Source organism: Hipposideros armiger, unplaced genomic scaffold, assembly GCF_001890085.2.
Source record: "Hipposideros armiger isolate ML-2016 unplaced genomic scaffold, ASM189008v1 scaffold_203, whole genome shotgun sequence".
Classification (NCBI taxonomy): Eukaryota; Metazoa; Chordata; class Mammalia; order Chiroptera; family Hipposideridae; genus Hipposideros; species Hipposideros armiger.
The window spans coordinates 1,662,859-1,679,920 of NW_017731553.1; the positions used below are offsets into that span (position 1 = coordinate 1,662,859).

At 42.2% G+C, this 17,062-nt stretch overlaps 1 protein-coding gene and 1 pseudogene across 4 annotated transcripts in view; one reads left to right on the forward strand and one right to left on the reverse strand.

Moving 5' to 3' along the window:
• Positions 1–17,062, reverse strand: part of FGF13 (fibroblast growth factor 13) — a 530,394-nt gene that overhangs the window by 345,385 nt on the left and 167,947 nt on the right. The gene's annotated exons all lie outside the window — the stretch shown is intronic.
• LOC109388668 (rRNA-processing protein FCF1 homolog pseudogene) lies at positions 1,862–10,509 on the forward strand (annotated as a pseudogene).

The following is a 17,062-nucleotide window of genomic DNA, read 5'->3' on the forward strand; positions in this document are numbered from 1 at the left end:
CTTTGTTCAATACTAAAATCTAGCCTTTCTGCTCTACCCAGCGAGAGGAACTCAGGCAAACCAGGCAGTTTAAGATGATTACAAATTCATGATCTCCAACCTTTGCTGGATTCTCAGCAACACACATCCACACTTTTCATCAGTCGATTCTCGATTCTCCACAATGACCTTGTTAGGCTTTTACAGCCTTGCTCAAAAGCCCCTTACTCAACACAGCCCCTTACAATTTTAGGATTTGGCTTGCCCCATGTTTCATTAATAAATCTGAGGGTTTCTGCTATGATTTCCTTCACTTTTGACAACTGCAACATAAACATTTACAAATCACATCCTTCCTCATTTTCTCCCCTCAAGAATGAGGATTGAGAGGTCCCTCATTGAGTTCGAGGGTAATGCTTCCACCTGTGTGGAGGCCCACATTCCTTCCTGTCACCTTTTGGATATTGACCCTCAAGTCCCCTCCTATACCTCAAAGCATTTCCTCCAAACAGGCCGTTTGCTTTCAAACTATTGTTATGGTCCAATCTCTTCATTCCCTCAAAATGTTTAAAGATACCACTGCTTAAGGACATGACCCCTATAAACCACACTTTCCCCCCCATGCCTGCCCCAGCAAAATCATTGAAAATACTAATCAATAACGGTCTCTTCTTTCACTTCCTACTCACATCTCATTTTAGAATATCTGCTTCTTGCACTTGTCACTTCACAGAGAAAGGGCTCCTGGTAAGCTTACCATCGACTTTCCAACTGCAAAACACTGTGGCCCTTTTCAGTCTTTTTCACTCTGGACCTTTCTAAGTCACACAATGATGAGCTCCTGCTGCATCTTGAAACTTCCTCCTCCCTTGGCATTCATGACAATGCATTCTCCCGGTTCTACTTGTACCCATCTGACTTGGCCTCTCTAGGAATGCCTGACACAGGATTGAGGAATGGCCATAATATTTTACTGGGTCAGTGGTACTCTTTGTATTCCAATTCACACCGTCCTAATTTCCCTGCCCTCACAACTCCATCAATGAAATATCCTTGGTATAATTTTCGATAACTAAGATTTCCAGCAATGACATATATCTTTTAAGAGATGATGGTCTTATCATTTTTATAATAAACCATATTTAGACATATATCTTATATATGTATATCTTATATATGTCTAAATGTCTATTATGTATATTTATAGAGAGAGAGTGCCAAAAAATAGTATACACATTTTAAGAAAGGAAAAAACTATTAAATTTTTAATACTCAATATATACTAATTACAAAAATATGAATATTAAGTCACGTTTCACTTCTGCAATTACCAGAGGTGTTCAAAGTGGTTACAATCAGTGTAATTTTATTATAGTTTCTTCCTTTGTTTAAATGTGTATACATTTTTCTTTGCACCCTCTGTATATAAAAGACATATATTTTATTTGTGAAAATATTAATATATTTCACCCTAAAGTAAGGAGAGCCATACATGAGTTGGTAGAAAGGGCCACCGATTAATCATTAAAAATGGGAATAGTAACATTACACTCAAAATACGATGATGATTAAATGAAATAAAGGTGCCAGAGTGACCAGAACAGTGCCTGGCAGAAAGCAAGTTGCATGATGAATGTTTGTTGGATCTAACTCTAAAGTCATTGAGTTTCCTTGGACATTAAACAATTGGTCAGTTGGAAAAACACACAGTGAGTCAAGGCAAGTAAAGCATTATTAGTCCAACAAATTGTCTGGTGTACTCAGATTAAGGCCAAAGGTTAGTATCACTTGGCACATGCAAATGATGACATGGCAGTCCATTGTTTCTGGTGGGAAGCCCAGTGGCAGCCTCCATTCTCCTCCCACCATTCCTGCCAGCAACATGGTGAGAACCAATGGCGGCAAAGAGGCGGGGGAGCTGGAGCTCCCGTGGCTGACTGGCTGGCAAGCACAGCAAGCCTGGGAAACATTTGCTGATGCTCCAACCAGTGTTGAGGCAACATTCTTCTCCCCCAACTCCGACCCAGCAAACCTTAGCACACCCCTTTATAAAGCTGCCAAACACCAGCATAAAGAAAACCAGTGGCAGATGGACTGGATCTTGATTTTTACAAGCAGTCATTTTGGCATCCTGCGGCCAGTCTTTCAGAGCTTCTCCTCCCCAAGATTAATGAGGTCACCATGGGAGTTTGTAAATAGACACAGGAGGTGAAACTGCCACATTTCTTTAGCTCCTCTTTTTTGGCTGTCAAGTGAAATTACTCAGTGTGGCGCTAGTAGTACCCAAGGCAATCACGAATTTAGCACACATTACACATATCCATTGCATCTCTTCTACTGTGCCCCTTATTCAAAGTGGCATTTGATTGTATTGGGAAAATATTCGTTCTTACCTAAGCTTCCTTAGACCTTATAAAATGTTTTGTCACTTACAATCTAACTGATACAGAGATATTTACATAAGGTGACACTGATTTCTTTGAATTCAAGAGGGACACTAATATATAACACTTTTCCATAACAGGATACAGGGTTTTGGGTTTTATTTTATACTGTCTTAAAAATATAAATGTTTAAAAACTTACTTACACACTCAATACACTATATGATGTAGGAAACTTTTCATCCAAAGCAACAAAACACATTGCACATTATCTTTCATGAGTGATAAAGACTCATTTGTAAGTCTTAAATTTCAAAAGGCATTTATCTGCCTAAATATAATCTCATTCATAGTTTGCATGGATTCACTTTGCATCCAAAGGAACACAGAGATGGTGACATTTAAAAAATACAATGCCAATTAACATCTATGCGTCTTTTGTTACAAAACACAGTCAGGTTTCTTTCAAGTCAAGTTTTCACTCAATACTGATAGGCCATAAATAGAGATATATCTTTAAACATGCTAAATAAAAGGCCCAGGGCCTTTTGTACCCTTTGTTTAATGCCACTGTAAATAAAAAGGCATAAAAATGCAGGCAAACTAGTAATGAAAGGACAATGAAAGACTCAGAGAAAGAATTGAGGAACCAGCATCCCTCTCTTCTTCCATGCCAGCCATTTCAGCTCAAATTTTTGAAACAACATCAGAAAGTGTCACAATACAGTACATATACTTATTTTTGACAAATTGAGCATTTCTACATGCTTTCAAAAGAATGGACAAAACACAAATATAGGAAGCAGACAGTATAAATCACACAGGATCCCTCCACCCAGAGATGACTGTAAATATTTAAACACAGGTCTCTCCAGTTTTATTTGTCTGGAAGTGAGTGAATTAATGCACACATCTCCACCCAAATCACATCAAGCAAAGCCGAGATTACAATGTGTATACACTTCTTATTTATCAGCATTACACTATAAATGTTTTCAAATATCACTAAAGATCTTGATAAACATGATTTTTAATCTTGATATATAAAATTCCATCACCTGGATATACTAAATTAAAAATAGCATTTAAGAAAGAACAATACTATTCAGACAAATTTAGATTTGGATGGGGAAATCTGAAGCTTAAGAGTGGTGACAACAGTCACAAAAACAAATATAGTAATTTCTGACTTTAATTTTGCAATTTTATTGAATGCGTTGGGAATCACTGGCATTGAGGCAAAACAGCAACCAGATATTTGTGCTTTGGGACAAACAAAGACCAAATGATGACATCCCAAGCTTCATGTCATTCTCTTTTGTTACAGGTCCCAAGAAGGTCCACACTATATTTCTTTAGGTTTAGGCTGAAGTTGAAGTGTGTGTGTGTGTGTGTGTGTGTGCGCGCGCACACACACTCTGCAATGAGGAGGGGTGTGATCATGGAAGAGTTTGATCAAAGAACTTGTGCTTTAATCTGTTTTATACACATTGGGCTCATGGGTAGCATTTTTGGAGTAAAAGAAGTTTCTGCTGCCAAATACTTACATGCATACATAAATACATACACACATAAAACTAAATTAAATTGAATTTTGAAAAACACTGCTGTAGAAGAAAAAAATCTAGTACTTGGAGTCTATGGAGTGGGTTCCCATCCTAGCTCAATCATGTCAACAACTATATGACGTTAATAAAATCATGTTTTCTCTGGAAGTGTCTAATTTTCTTATCTATAAAGGACAAAGTGTTCACCTCACTGGATTATCACAAACAGTAATCAAGTACCTAGTGCACCGTAGATACTTGATATATGCTAGCTGAGGCTGAATTTGCCGGCTGAGTGGTCCTCAGAAAAGCTGAAATGAAGAGAAAATCATCATAAAGCTAAATTCTCAGATTCGGTGTAATTATAATACAGGACATAATTTAAAAATCATCAACCAGTTAGCTCAGGGGTCAGCAAACTTTTGAGATGGAAGAGCCGCCAGGGGTCAGCAAACTGCAGCTCGTGAGCCGCAGGCTCTGAAGTAAAATTGAAAATGAAAATAAAACTATCATAGTTTCATTTATAAAATTTTTAAAGGATATTACTCACATAATGGTGATTATGTAAAAATATATTTATGGCTCTCGAATAATTTTTAAATTGTCGTGAGGGACAGGATTGGCTCTTCCAGGGGTCGGCAAACTTTTGAGACGAAACGTACCCAAAGAGCCGCATGTGGCTCCTGAGCCGCACTTTGCTGACCCCTGAGTTAGCGCAATGGTTTAGACCAGGGTTTGGAAAACGTTTTCTATAAAGGTCAGATAGTAAATATTTTTTACTTTGTATACCATACCTTCTGTCACAACTATTCAACACTGCCACTGTCATGTAAAACCACTGATAGGCCATACATAAACCAATGTGGAAGTTCCAATAAAACATTACATACAACAAATAGGTGTTCCGCCCACCGGCTCTACTAGGCCAACCATTGTTTTGACAGTCAAGTGAGGTCAGCTTGGCAAGTAATTTGGGGAAAACATTGCACTAAATCCTCTATAGAACTTGTCATAAGAAAGAATGTACGAACTTAAGTGCCAAGCAGTTGAGTAAGAGAGATATAAGCTATATTCTTGCCCCAGTGGTCTAAAGCCAATCACAAGTGATTTTGGATTTTGGATTGGAGGGTTTAGGCTCCTCAAAGTGAGTCACTGGCTGACTCCTCTTACTAGGAAGCAACATGTCTCCCAACAATCCTACCAAATACTCTGCTGATAGCTTCGTATAATGCACCATTGTTTGTGTTTGTGTGTGCCCGCCCACACCCGTGTGTGATTTTGGCATTATTTTCACTTATCTATTGCTGGGGGAAAAATAAAAAACCACACACAAACCAAACTAGTGGACCCAAAGAAAAATGTCCTATATTATCACACAGTTCTGTGGATTAACTGGACTAAGCTAAGAACTTTTACTTGGGTTCTCTCCTGCACTTGCAGTCAGATGGCAGCTGAAGTCCTGTAAAGGTTCACCTGGGCTGGATGTCCAAGGTGGCTTTTTCAGTCAATTGTCTGTCACCTCAGGAGCAATGGCTAGAACAGCTGAGTGATGGTCAGACATCTCTCTCTCCACGTTGCGTCTTAACACTTGAGCTTCATCTAGCATGGTGGAGCTAGGATAGCTGGATTTATTACCTCATACCTAGTTTCTCCCAGAATGAGTATTCCAAGAGACACAGACTGACGTGGCAAGACGTATAATCTAGCCTAGGAAGTCACGTACAGTCACTTCCCACACACTGCATTGGTCACAAGCCCGCCCAGGTTCAAAGGGAAGGCCTACTACAAAGAAGCATGGTTCATTTGGATGCTATCTTTGGAGACTAGCATATCAGAAGGAATCCACTTTGAAGATCAAGTTGTTGGAAAAGCACATGGTTGAGTATTTAAAAGTCCAAAGCCAGGGCCGGCCCTGTGGCACGATGGTTAAGAGCTGGCTTGGGACGCCAGAGGGCCCAGGGTTCGAATCCCACATATGAGGGCCAGTGACACTGCCCTCCACAGCTAAGATGCTGAACAACAGCTCAACCTGGAGCTGGGCTGCCGTGAGTCGACGGGGACAGTGTAGGCTGCAGCCCCTGTGGCAGTGGGTTGCCATGGGCTATGGTATGTAGCCAGCAGCCAGCGTGAGCGGCCAGCAGCCACAGTGAGCGGCCGTCCAGAAGCTGGCAACTGATCTGCCTCGCCCGGGAAGAGCGCAATGATGGTGCCAACTAGGGCCAGTGAAGCAACGTCCACCACAAATAGACTGAAGAACAAAAGGACAGCAACTTGTCTGTTCCCCTTTCCCCAATTCCCCAGCGCTGTTCCCATCCCCCCAATTCCCCAATAAAAATCTTAAAAAAAAGTCCAAAGCCAAATCAGATCACAAATTATAAGCTTATGCGATCTATTCATAAATGTCTGTCTCCCTAGACTATTTGGCTACAGAATGCAATGGATGAAAAGTTTTGGTCAAAGTCTGCTCACCTTACTGAGGCACAAGCACAGCCATTTGACAATGAAGAAGGAAAATCTCTTCAAAAAAGCTAAAGATATTTTTAAGACATTTTTTAAAGCTGACCTTTGAGGTGAAAAGCAATCATGGCCAAAGATTCTAGTCACAAAACATGTTTCAGGGTAAATCCAAACCAAAAAGATAAGTTTCTAGATTATTCAATAAAACATAGCAGAAAGGATAAACCAACAGGGAATCTCAGAATTATAAGGCGCCTGAGAGAGCATCTAATTCAATTTCCTGAACAAGGCAGATACCCTTTCCTCAGTAAGATTTAGGGAGCTGACATTTCATTTAGACCAACTAGTCTATACCATGATAAATGGCTTGTGCGCATTAACCCCTCACAACAAACCAAGGGGTCATTATAAAGTAGGCAACATAATTATTCCCATTTTATAGATAAGGAAATTGAGGCTTGGGTAAGTTCAGTGATTTGTACAAGGAAACATATGTAGACATTGGCAGCCATCAGATCTAAAGCCTTTTGTGGTTGATGCCAAACCCAGCACTTTTTCACACTATGCCAGTCAACCCCTTTGGCCAGCCAACATCTGTACATGTGAACAAATGCAGTATTCATTCTCTCATGGACTAGACTGTCCAATATTGGGCATTTCTAATGACCAAGAGAAGAATAACATGTTTCCTTGGTGTACATTGAAACCAACAACATGTGTGGTCAATCAAGAAAAGCCATTCCTGGGCCAGCCGAGTGGCGCGATGGTTGGGAACTCGCTTGGGATGCCAGAGGGCCCCGGTTCGGATCCCACGTATGAGGGCCAGTGACACTGCCCTCCGCAGCTAGGATGCTGGACGGCAGCTCGACCTGGGGCTGGGCTGCCGTGGGTCGCCGGCGACGGCGTGGGCTGCAGTCCCTGTGGCAGTGGATTGCCATGGGCTACCGTGTGTGGCCGGCGGCCAGCGTGAGCGGCCAGCAGCCGCAGTGAGCGGCCGTCCAGAAGCCGGCGACTGATCTGCCTCGCCAGAGAGGAGCGCAATGATGGTGCCGACTTGGGCCAGTGAGGCAGCGTCCTCCACGGCTGGACTGGGGAGCGGAACGACAGCGGCTTGTCTGTTCCCCTTTCCCCGATTCCCCAGCACTGTTCCCATCCCCCCAATTTCCCAATAAAAATCTTAAAAAAAAAAAAAAGTCGTTAAAAAAAGAAAAGCCATTCCTGTAAGGACTCTTAATCTCAAAGTGTATACCTAGGTTTCAATGGCACCATAACTCCTTGAAAAATATATAAATTGTACTATTTACAATCATACTTCAGGGTAACAGGTCTATAATTTTGATAAGTCCTCCCTCCAAAAAAAAGGGATGAGTTGTAAAAGTTTACAAGCAACCAACCTATGAAGAACTCAGAGCTATGCCCAATGGGAGATGATGAGGTGTCTATTCATAAACACAGTCCCCAAACATGGACCCGGGTCTTCACGAGTTCATATTCCACGTGGAGAAAGAGAAAATGCATCTATGCAGTCAGAGCACGAACACAAGAACATAATTCCCAATGAACAGGTCCCTACCACTCTATGGCTATATAATGGGGTGGAGCAAATTGTTTTCCCTGCTAATAGTACTGGTCATAGAATCATTTCTTTAAATGAAATGTCATGCTGATGCCAAATGTGAGGTGCAGATAAAAATAGACCTTCTCTGGTTGAAGCAATGATAGGTTGTCCACAGCCCTTTCCATTCAGCCTTTCTTTGGTACCTATCTGTCACCAATTTTCTCCCTATGAAGCCATTGACAAGCTTCCAGAGTCTGCCTATAGGATCTTGGAAAGACAGTTTGAAAACCACCAAGAATAGCAAAGAAGGTCTCTGAGAGTCCACTTACTTTCAGACTTCCCTATAGCTCTGTATCTCTATACAAGTGTTCCGCAACTTATGATGGTTCAACTTCCAATTTTTCGACTTTGCAGTGGTACTAAAGCAATACGCCTTCAGTAGAAATTGTACCTGAAATTTTGAATTTTCATCTTTTCCTGGGCTATATGATATGGTGATATACGATAGTGATATACGATATGGGGTGCAATATTCTCTCACTATGCTGGGCCACAGCAGTAAGCTACAGCTCCCAGACAACCACCCAATCATGAGAGTGAACATCTGACAAGCTATAGTGTATTGTCTTGCCAGTGTTTTGTGGTCTGTTGTGTTCTGAGCATGTTGTACGTAGCCAAGGTTAAACTATGATGTTCAGTAAATTAGACATAATAAATGCATTTTTGACAAATGATGGCTTATTGGGATGTAACCCAATTGTAAGTTGAGGAGCATCTGTATTGCACCTAAGTACCAAATGAGCATACAGTATATTCCCAATGAGGTTGCACAGAGAAGTTTATAGGGGCTACAAGTAAATGAGTAAAGGAGAAAAGAGAAGAACCCTCAGTTCCACAGACAAAGGTGGAGTTGGCTGGGACATTAGGAGGCACAGTTGGAAAGGAAGCCATCAGCCACGCTACTGAGCAGTCTAAGGAATTTTGACACATCAGTAGCAGCAAGTGGGAGATCATATTTGCACTTTGCAGCTCAGTGCTTCCTGCTGTGCTGGGGTCTCAATGACAGGAGGTACAGCAACTGAGATGGATGGATGTTTCTTCACTCATTTCTCTACCACCTTCCTGCTTCAGGTTAACCTTGCAGTCTCAGGACACAGATCGCACACATTTGAGAAGAACAGAGGAAGACTTCAATGGACTTTCTGTTCTTTGAATTTTGTGGTACCAAGAAACAATTGTGCTCCTATGTCAGCTCGCCTTTCTCGGCCTGGTGAAATAATTAGACCACAGTCAAGAGTATCCGATTATACTCGAGAAGAAATGCAGCTGAAATTCAGGGGCTAATTTGGAGAGAATTGTGGGCCTTATTTTTCTCCTCAGCTCTGTAGGGAAACTCCCACTTTGCATTTGGGTTACATCAAAGTAGAACAAAATTAGAGTTTCTGGCAGCTATTGCTTTATTAAACAAATCAATTGTATTTGGAAAGGTAAGTTACGAGACATTCTTTTTCTATATTTTTTGCTTGCAGAAGGGTACTCTGCAAATTAGTAATGTTAATAATAACAATGAAAATGTTCACATTTATCCACAAATTCTGAGAAATAGAAAAGTCAGAACGTTCACACTTATCCCAATGGGGTGTATCTTTTTTCACACTTGAATTTAACAATCCTTTATCAGTCACCTACCTAAGCATGAGATAATTTCCAACAGACGGCCACATGGCTTACATTACTATACCCATTTTAGAGATGAGGAAATCACGGTTCAGAGTGATCAGCCAACTTGCCCAAAGTAACACTGTTAAGAAGTAGAAAGTTATGAAATGTTGGGGCTGGCCGAGTGGTTCAGGTGGTTAGAGCGCGAGCTCTGAGCAAGAGGGTCAACTGGTTCAATTCCCACATGAGCCAGTGAGCTGCGCCTGAGCTGAGCTGCCGCTGAGCTGGCAACAAGTGGCAGGATGGCTCAGCTGGTGAGAGCACCTGCTCTTAACAAGGTTGCCTGTTCGAGATGGTGGGCTATGCCACCTGCAACTAAAGACTTAAAGAAAAGTTTCTATTAAAACATGAAATTAAAGGGAAAAAAAAGACGCCAGTGCACTCAAGAAAAGAGAAGTCCCCCAACACCCTTCCTGCTTATTCTTCCAATAGAATGCACAGCTGGGTCCACCTTACCGCATCCTGGTAAACACCAACTTTATCGACTTTTCCATGAAAGCCTAACCTGACTTAGTGCAGTCCATGATGGACTGACTGTCTGTATGCCACATGTATCCCTTGGATAACTGACTGTGCAATGGCTGAAACTGAGAAACTGGGGCAAAAGTATCGAGTGGCTCTAAGGATTGCCAAGGATCCGAGATTTGAACGATTACCATGCACACACACACAGGAACCTATGCAGTTGACTGCTTAGTATGGAGAGTAACTCAGCCCAAGTGTTACCCTGGGGCCACAGTCGACCGGGAGGGACCTTCAATGAACAATCAGGAAGGTCCCTGCAGTGACTTCCAATCATGGACATTTCTGACCATAGATACAACATTGAGTGGAAACCAGATGATTATGGAGCCCCTCGGTTCTAATTCTTAAATGACAAAGTTCCTCTGCTTTCCTTCAACCAACTTTCTCTGTTGCCAGTTTAGGAAACAGGCTACATACAGCATAAATTATGATCCCACTTACGCATTTGCTCTGTTATGAGCTGAGTATGGTTAAAGATACACACTTTTCGAAGTTCTTTTGAAATGGTATTTTTACATCATTTTAAAATTTGTTGCATCATTTTGATAAATCTGATGACTGCTCGAAAGAAAGAAAGAAAGAAAGAAAGAAAGAAAGAAAGAAAGAAAGAAAGAAAGAAAGAAAGAAAGAAAAATGTTGATGTCAAGTTCAAAGCTCTTTCTGATATACACAGCTGTTTTCTTACAGTGAAATATACAAAATGTTAATGGCTAAAAAAAAAAGCCAAGTAAACAAACATAGCATTTCAGGACATCTACCCCTGTACTTCCATTCCCAACTGTCATAATTCTGGTACCCTCCACTTCATGAACAAGGAGGAACATAGAGCTAAGACTGAGAAGCTCCTTCAAGTTGTTGAAATATGAAATCATCTGGGAAGCATTCAAGCTCTCAACTAATATGACCTTTTGTTGCATAGAGCAAGTGTGAAGTAAAAATGAAAATTAGTTTGCAATGAGCTGAATTCTCTCCATTTCTGCATGTCTTACTTTCTCTGGCAAATACCTAAAGAACAGAGAAAAGTAATGTCCAGCTACACAGTCCACATGCCACTTGAGCTTTTGCCTTCACTCACTGAATGATTATGGCTGTACTGCTCCCAAAATGACTTCTATCAGCATCGTCAATATTTATCAAGTGTCTCTCAAACATGGAAATACACACTTTATAATCAAAATAGAGAATTCAGTTTACTGAGTTCTGACTCTGTGCTAGCCGCTGTGGTCAGTGCTAGAAATTCAGTCACAGATAATTCAGTCCTGGAGGCCTACAGTCTAGGAGGGGAGACAGACCATTCAGTGAGAGAAGTGGCCCAACAGAAAAGTAGCCGCAAGGAAACAAGAAGTCTGGAAACTCAGGGAGAATGTCTAGTCGGTATGACATCTAAGCTGAAACAAGGAAAGACTAGGGGGAGTCAGCTAGAGGAATGGGCTAAGGTGGAAGAGAATATGATCCCCACAGAGGGAAGAGCATGTGTGAAAGCCCAGGTGCAAGAAAGAGAATGTTCTAGAAACTGAAAGAAGTACTTAAGACTAAAGTGAGAAGGGGGAGTAGTGAATGGTTTGAGAGCAGAAGAGGTAAACAAGGGACAGTTTTTTAGAGGGCCTTGTAGGCCACAGTGCCCAGAGCGCAGTAGGAAACCACTACAGCCAATGGCTTGTGGAACAGTCTCCGAGACTCACAGGTGGCAAAGACATATTTCCAGTGTCTAAAAGACTGGGCTTATTTTCATAAATACTCGCTTTCTTATTTCTATTCCTATTTATTTTACTTGAAGAAAAATTCTCAGAGAACACATTCATTTTCTCAAAAAATGAGTGTTTCTTCATGGGTGTGTGGGTGTGTGTGTGTGTGTGTGTGTGTGTGTGTGTGTGTATGTGTGTGTGTTGGTCAGGTGGTGGAATTATGACTTATTTGTGGAATTATGACTTATTTGTGGAATTATGACTTATTTGTTTAATTTCCTTTTTTTAATTTTTAATAGGACTGTTAATATTCCTTTTTTAAATGAATAGGTAAAAGAATGACAGGAATGTCTTACTATAACATCACAGAAGACAACATATTCTATTATCTCTTCAACAAGAATGGCCAGTACAGTGCTATTTGCAGTAGGAAACGTGTGGCAATGTCCATGGCAGTGAATAGGCCCACTATAAACACTGTATGGCACTGGTCTGTCTTTGCATCATCTTTCCACACAACAACCCATCATTTGCCTCATTTGGAAGATCATTTGAAATGGCCACAATAAACACATAATGACAACTTGATTGCAAAAATGTTAAATGAAAATTAGGAGGAACGGTAAATGTCACTTATGTCACTAAGATCAAATCCAGATAAGAAATGCCCTCAGAACTGCACACCATGTAATCCTATACAGCTGTTGAAAAATGCCCTAAACTTGATGTTGAGATTTCTGCTGATCAAAGCAGAGTCACCCAACCAGTTTTAACAGCGATCCTCAACTTTGGCTTCTCATTGGAATCACTAGAGGAAGGGAGGGAGGGCTTTTGAAGAATTATCCTCACCAGAGAAAAATTAAATTCTTGAGCGTGGGGCCATGCTTTACTATTACTCATATGCAGCTGTGGCTCTGTTATTCAGTGGGCCTGGCCACTGAGTAACAAAATTCCAAATGCCCATGAGTTAGAAATCATATTCATTGTTCATGAGAAACAGAGCTTTTCTAGGAAATGACTGAGAAAAATTTGTCCCATGGGATCTTCAAAAGTGTATAGAATTGGATATGGTGACAATGCTCCAAAAATGATCCCCACCATCAACACAGTGACAGTACTCTGGTGACGAGTCCTGGAAGGGTGCTCATTGGAATTCCAGTGCCTAGTGCTGAAGAGCATTTCAGAGAACGTTTGCTTAGGAGGCTTGGGGTGCACTACGGGGACAGAGCTCTCTGATGTGCTCACTTCATTCAGAAAGAGCATTTCTAGAGGAGCAGACAGAAAAACATATTTTTTCACCCACTGCCCCCAAAAGAGAAACCTTTTGAAACTCAAGCACATTTCTAAGCAGCCAGGCAAAGCAAAAACCCAATGTGCAACTCAATGTAATTCCAGATGACATATGTAAGGTATTAGAGATATAAAATGTCCTTCATTTGCCAAGGGACCAGTAAGTAAACCTTAAAAGTCATTTTGATGTCAAGCAAATACTTAAGGATCATGGAGAAATTCACTAGTGATCTATGGAATAATAGCACACCTAACATATGAAATAAGGGAAGATTTGAGAATTCTATTGATTTTGACCTTGACCAGTACAACAGAAACAACCTGGCATCACAAATGTCTTTAAGCCTCATGGGTGATGGAGCTCCAATTTTTACACTCCACTTTTAAAATCAAATAACAGCCCAGATGCTGTCATACACATTTCATTCTGCTGCTTCTCACAGCCACCCTCTGCTTGGAAGTAGGAAAACCACAAAGCGTGCTCTTCTTTTCTTTATCTGAGTCCCATGGGGTTTCATTAGCCATCACCCCAGAGCTTCTACATCGTATCTTCCACTGTGGCTATTTGAAGAATATCCACCCATATTTTCAAATATCTTTTCAACCCCAGGATCCTATTTTTTAAAAGTGGAATCTGACTCAAAAGTCAAATATATAAAAAATAGATAAATATGCATAGAAGTGCTCTGGTTGAAGGAACCCTAATCAACCCATTTTCCTGTGCCCCCCAAAGCCTCAGGTCAATGGAGTACTCAGCTTGAAACCACTGGCTGCATCAAGCACAATTTTAGGTGAGGTATGAAGCCCTTAAACTGAAGGTAGGCTCAAATTAAGTGACAGACTCTTAGCTCCCATAACGATAGCCTTGCCACTTCATTCTTCACCACCTACTTATCCCATAACTCCTTGCAGCATGTCTTCCTTTGCTCATTTCTCTACAGTAGAAGGTGTGTCAACTGAAAGGGACACTGAACTTGGAGTCAAGAGAACTTGGGTTCCGGACGGCCAGGTGGCTCAGTTGGTTAGAGCACATGCTCTTAACAAGGTTGCCAGTTTGATTCCTGCATGGGATGGTAGGATGCACCCCCCGCAACTCGAATGAAGGATAACAACCTGACTTGAAGCTGATGGGTCCTGGAAAAAACACAGTTACTCAATAAAAATTAAGAAAAAAAAAGTAAGTTGTGTTAAAAAAAAAAAGAGAGAGAGCTGGGTTCCTTCTCAAGCTGCCTCCTTGACTAGCTGTAGGCAAGCCTTTTCACATCTGACCCTCAAATTCCCTCTCTGTTAAAAGAAAAAAAGAATTCCTTCATCAAAGAGTTGTTAAAGACAGTGTTTGTGAACTTGCATGTAGAACTGAAAAACACTATGGAAATAGGTTACTGGATTAGTTTCTGATTGCTGTTGTAAAAATGACCACGAACTAAGTGTCTAAAACAATACAAATTTATTGTCTTCTAGTTCTGGAGGTTAAAATTCCAAAATAGGTCTCACTGGACTAAAATCAAGGTGTCAGCAGGGTTGTATTCCTTCTGGAAGTTCTAGAGAAAAATTCGCTTCCTTCCTTCACTTTTGCAGCTTCTAGAAGCCATCCCCATTCCTTGGCTCATGGCTGCACATCACTCTGAACTCTGGTTCAGTTTTCATGCCTCTTTCTCTGACTCTCCAGCTTCCCTCATTTGCTTACAAAGACTATTTTGACTATATTGGGGCCACGAAGATAATCCAGTATAATTTTCCAGTCTCAAAATGCTTAACTTAATCACATTTGCTGGCCGGCCAAGTGGTGCGTTGGTTAAGAGCTGGTTTGGAACGCCAGCTCTGAGAAGCAGGGCCTCGGTTCAGATCCCACATGGGCCAGTGATGCTGCCCTCTACAGCTAAGATGCTGAACAACAGCTCGACCTGGAGCTGGGCTGCCGTGAGTCGCTGGCAATGGCGTAGCCTGCAGCCCCTGCTTGGTGGGCTGCCATGAGCTGCTGTGTGTGGCCGGCAGCCAGCGTGAGCGGCCGGCAGCTGGTGTGAGCTGCCAAGAGCCGCCATGAGCGGCCATCCAGAGGCCGGTGGCTGACCTGCCTCAGCCGGGAAGAGCACAGTGATAATACCAACATGGGCCAGTGAAGCAACGCCCTCCACAACTAGACTGAAGAACAAAAGGACAGCAACTTGTCTGTTCCCCTTCCCCCGATTCCCCAATAAAATCTTTTTTTAAAAATCACATCTGCAAATACCGTTCTACCATGTAAAATAGCATATTCCTATGTTCCAGTGTTACACGGTGAACATGTTTTGGGGGACCACTATTCAGCCTACCACAGGTGTATACTAGCTACTGAGCTGGATGGCCTCCACTTTTCTGTCCAGACCTACGCCCCATCCCTCTCCACCCTGGTCTGTACACTAGAAGGCTGATCTCTATGGACTACATCAACCCAGCTTCCTTAAACTCAGGCTTACATTTGGGTTGAATCCATAGGAGGCTAGGGAGAGAGTGAATGAAGGATGGGACATATGTCCAAATCACAAGATTCCTTGGTGCTGGGCAACAGACTGGTACCACCGAAATTCCACAACCAAAGGCCACAGCTACTGCTGTCTCCAGGCTCTGTAAGCACCCCATACCCCAGCTGTATCAGTACAGGGGGTGACAACAACTCCCTGTTCTTGCTTCACCTGGAATCCTTCCTCTTCCTTGTTGGTTTTCTTTTTTTTTTTTAGATTTTTATTGGGGAATTGGGGTATGGGAACAGTGCTGAGAATTGGGGGAAGGGGAACAGAGAAGTTGCTGTCGTTTTGTTCTTCAGTCTAGTTTTGGAGGGCGTTGCCTCACTGGCCCAAGTTGGCACCATCACTGCGCTCTTCCCGGGCGAGGCAGATCAGTCTCCGGCTTCTGGATGGCCACTCACTGTGGCTGCTGGTCACTCACGCTGGCTGCTGGCTACACACGGTAGCCCATGGCAACCCACTGCCACAGGGACTGCAGCCTACGCCATCGCCGGTGACTCACGGCAGCCCAGCTCCATGTCAAGCTGCCACTCAGCATGTCAGCTGTAGAGGGCAGTTTCACTGGCCCTCATATGTGGGATCCGAACTGGGGTCCTCTGGCGTTCCAAGCCAGCTCTTAACCAATGCGCCACTCGGCCGGCCCTGCCTTATTGGTTTTCTTTAACCCATAACCCCAAACTCTGATCATAGCTTTGTAAATAGTCCCTTTATTAAATAAATTTTCCTCTAGTTAACCCTTTTGGATGCACCACCTGTATCGAGCTGGGACGGCAATTCATAAAACGACTGAGCTTACTTCCAGAAAGCTTCCCATGACCACCTTCTGAAAACCTTCTTGCCTGTCCTCACTCCCTTGACATCTCTAGAATATACAATAATGTAAACATCTCTGCCTTAATTTTCTAAATAAAGGATAGGTATATTCTTTCAAAATAATTGGGACATCAGGCTTCTTTTGGCTACTTCAATAGACTAAGCTCTTCCCACGTCAAGACCTTTCGACATGCTGATCCCTCTGGCTGCAATGCTTTTCCAATGCTAGTTCCTCCTCATTTAGATCTCAGTTAATACGTCATCTCTTCAAAGAAGCTCTCCCTGATCCTTTAATTTAAAGCAAACACCTACTGTTCTCTACAATCACAGTGCTTGTTTCCCTCCTAATATTTTCCGCATCTGTGCTCATTTAATTATTTTGTATGTCTCCAGGAGTGCAAAGGATCAGGTCTGTCTTCTTTCCACTGTACCACCAGGTCTGAGCACAAGGCCTTAAAGAATATTTGCTAGTGAGGGCTGGCCGAGTGGCACGGTGGTTAAGGACTGGCTTGGGATGCCAGAGGGCCCCGGTTCGGATCCCACATATGAGGGCCAGTGACACTGCCCTCCACAGCTAAGATGCTGAACAACAGCTCAACCTG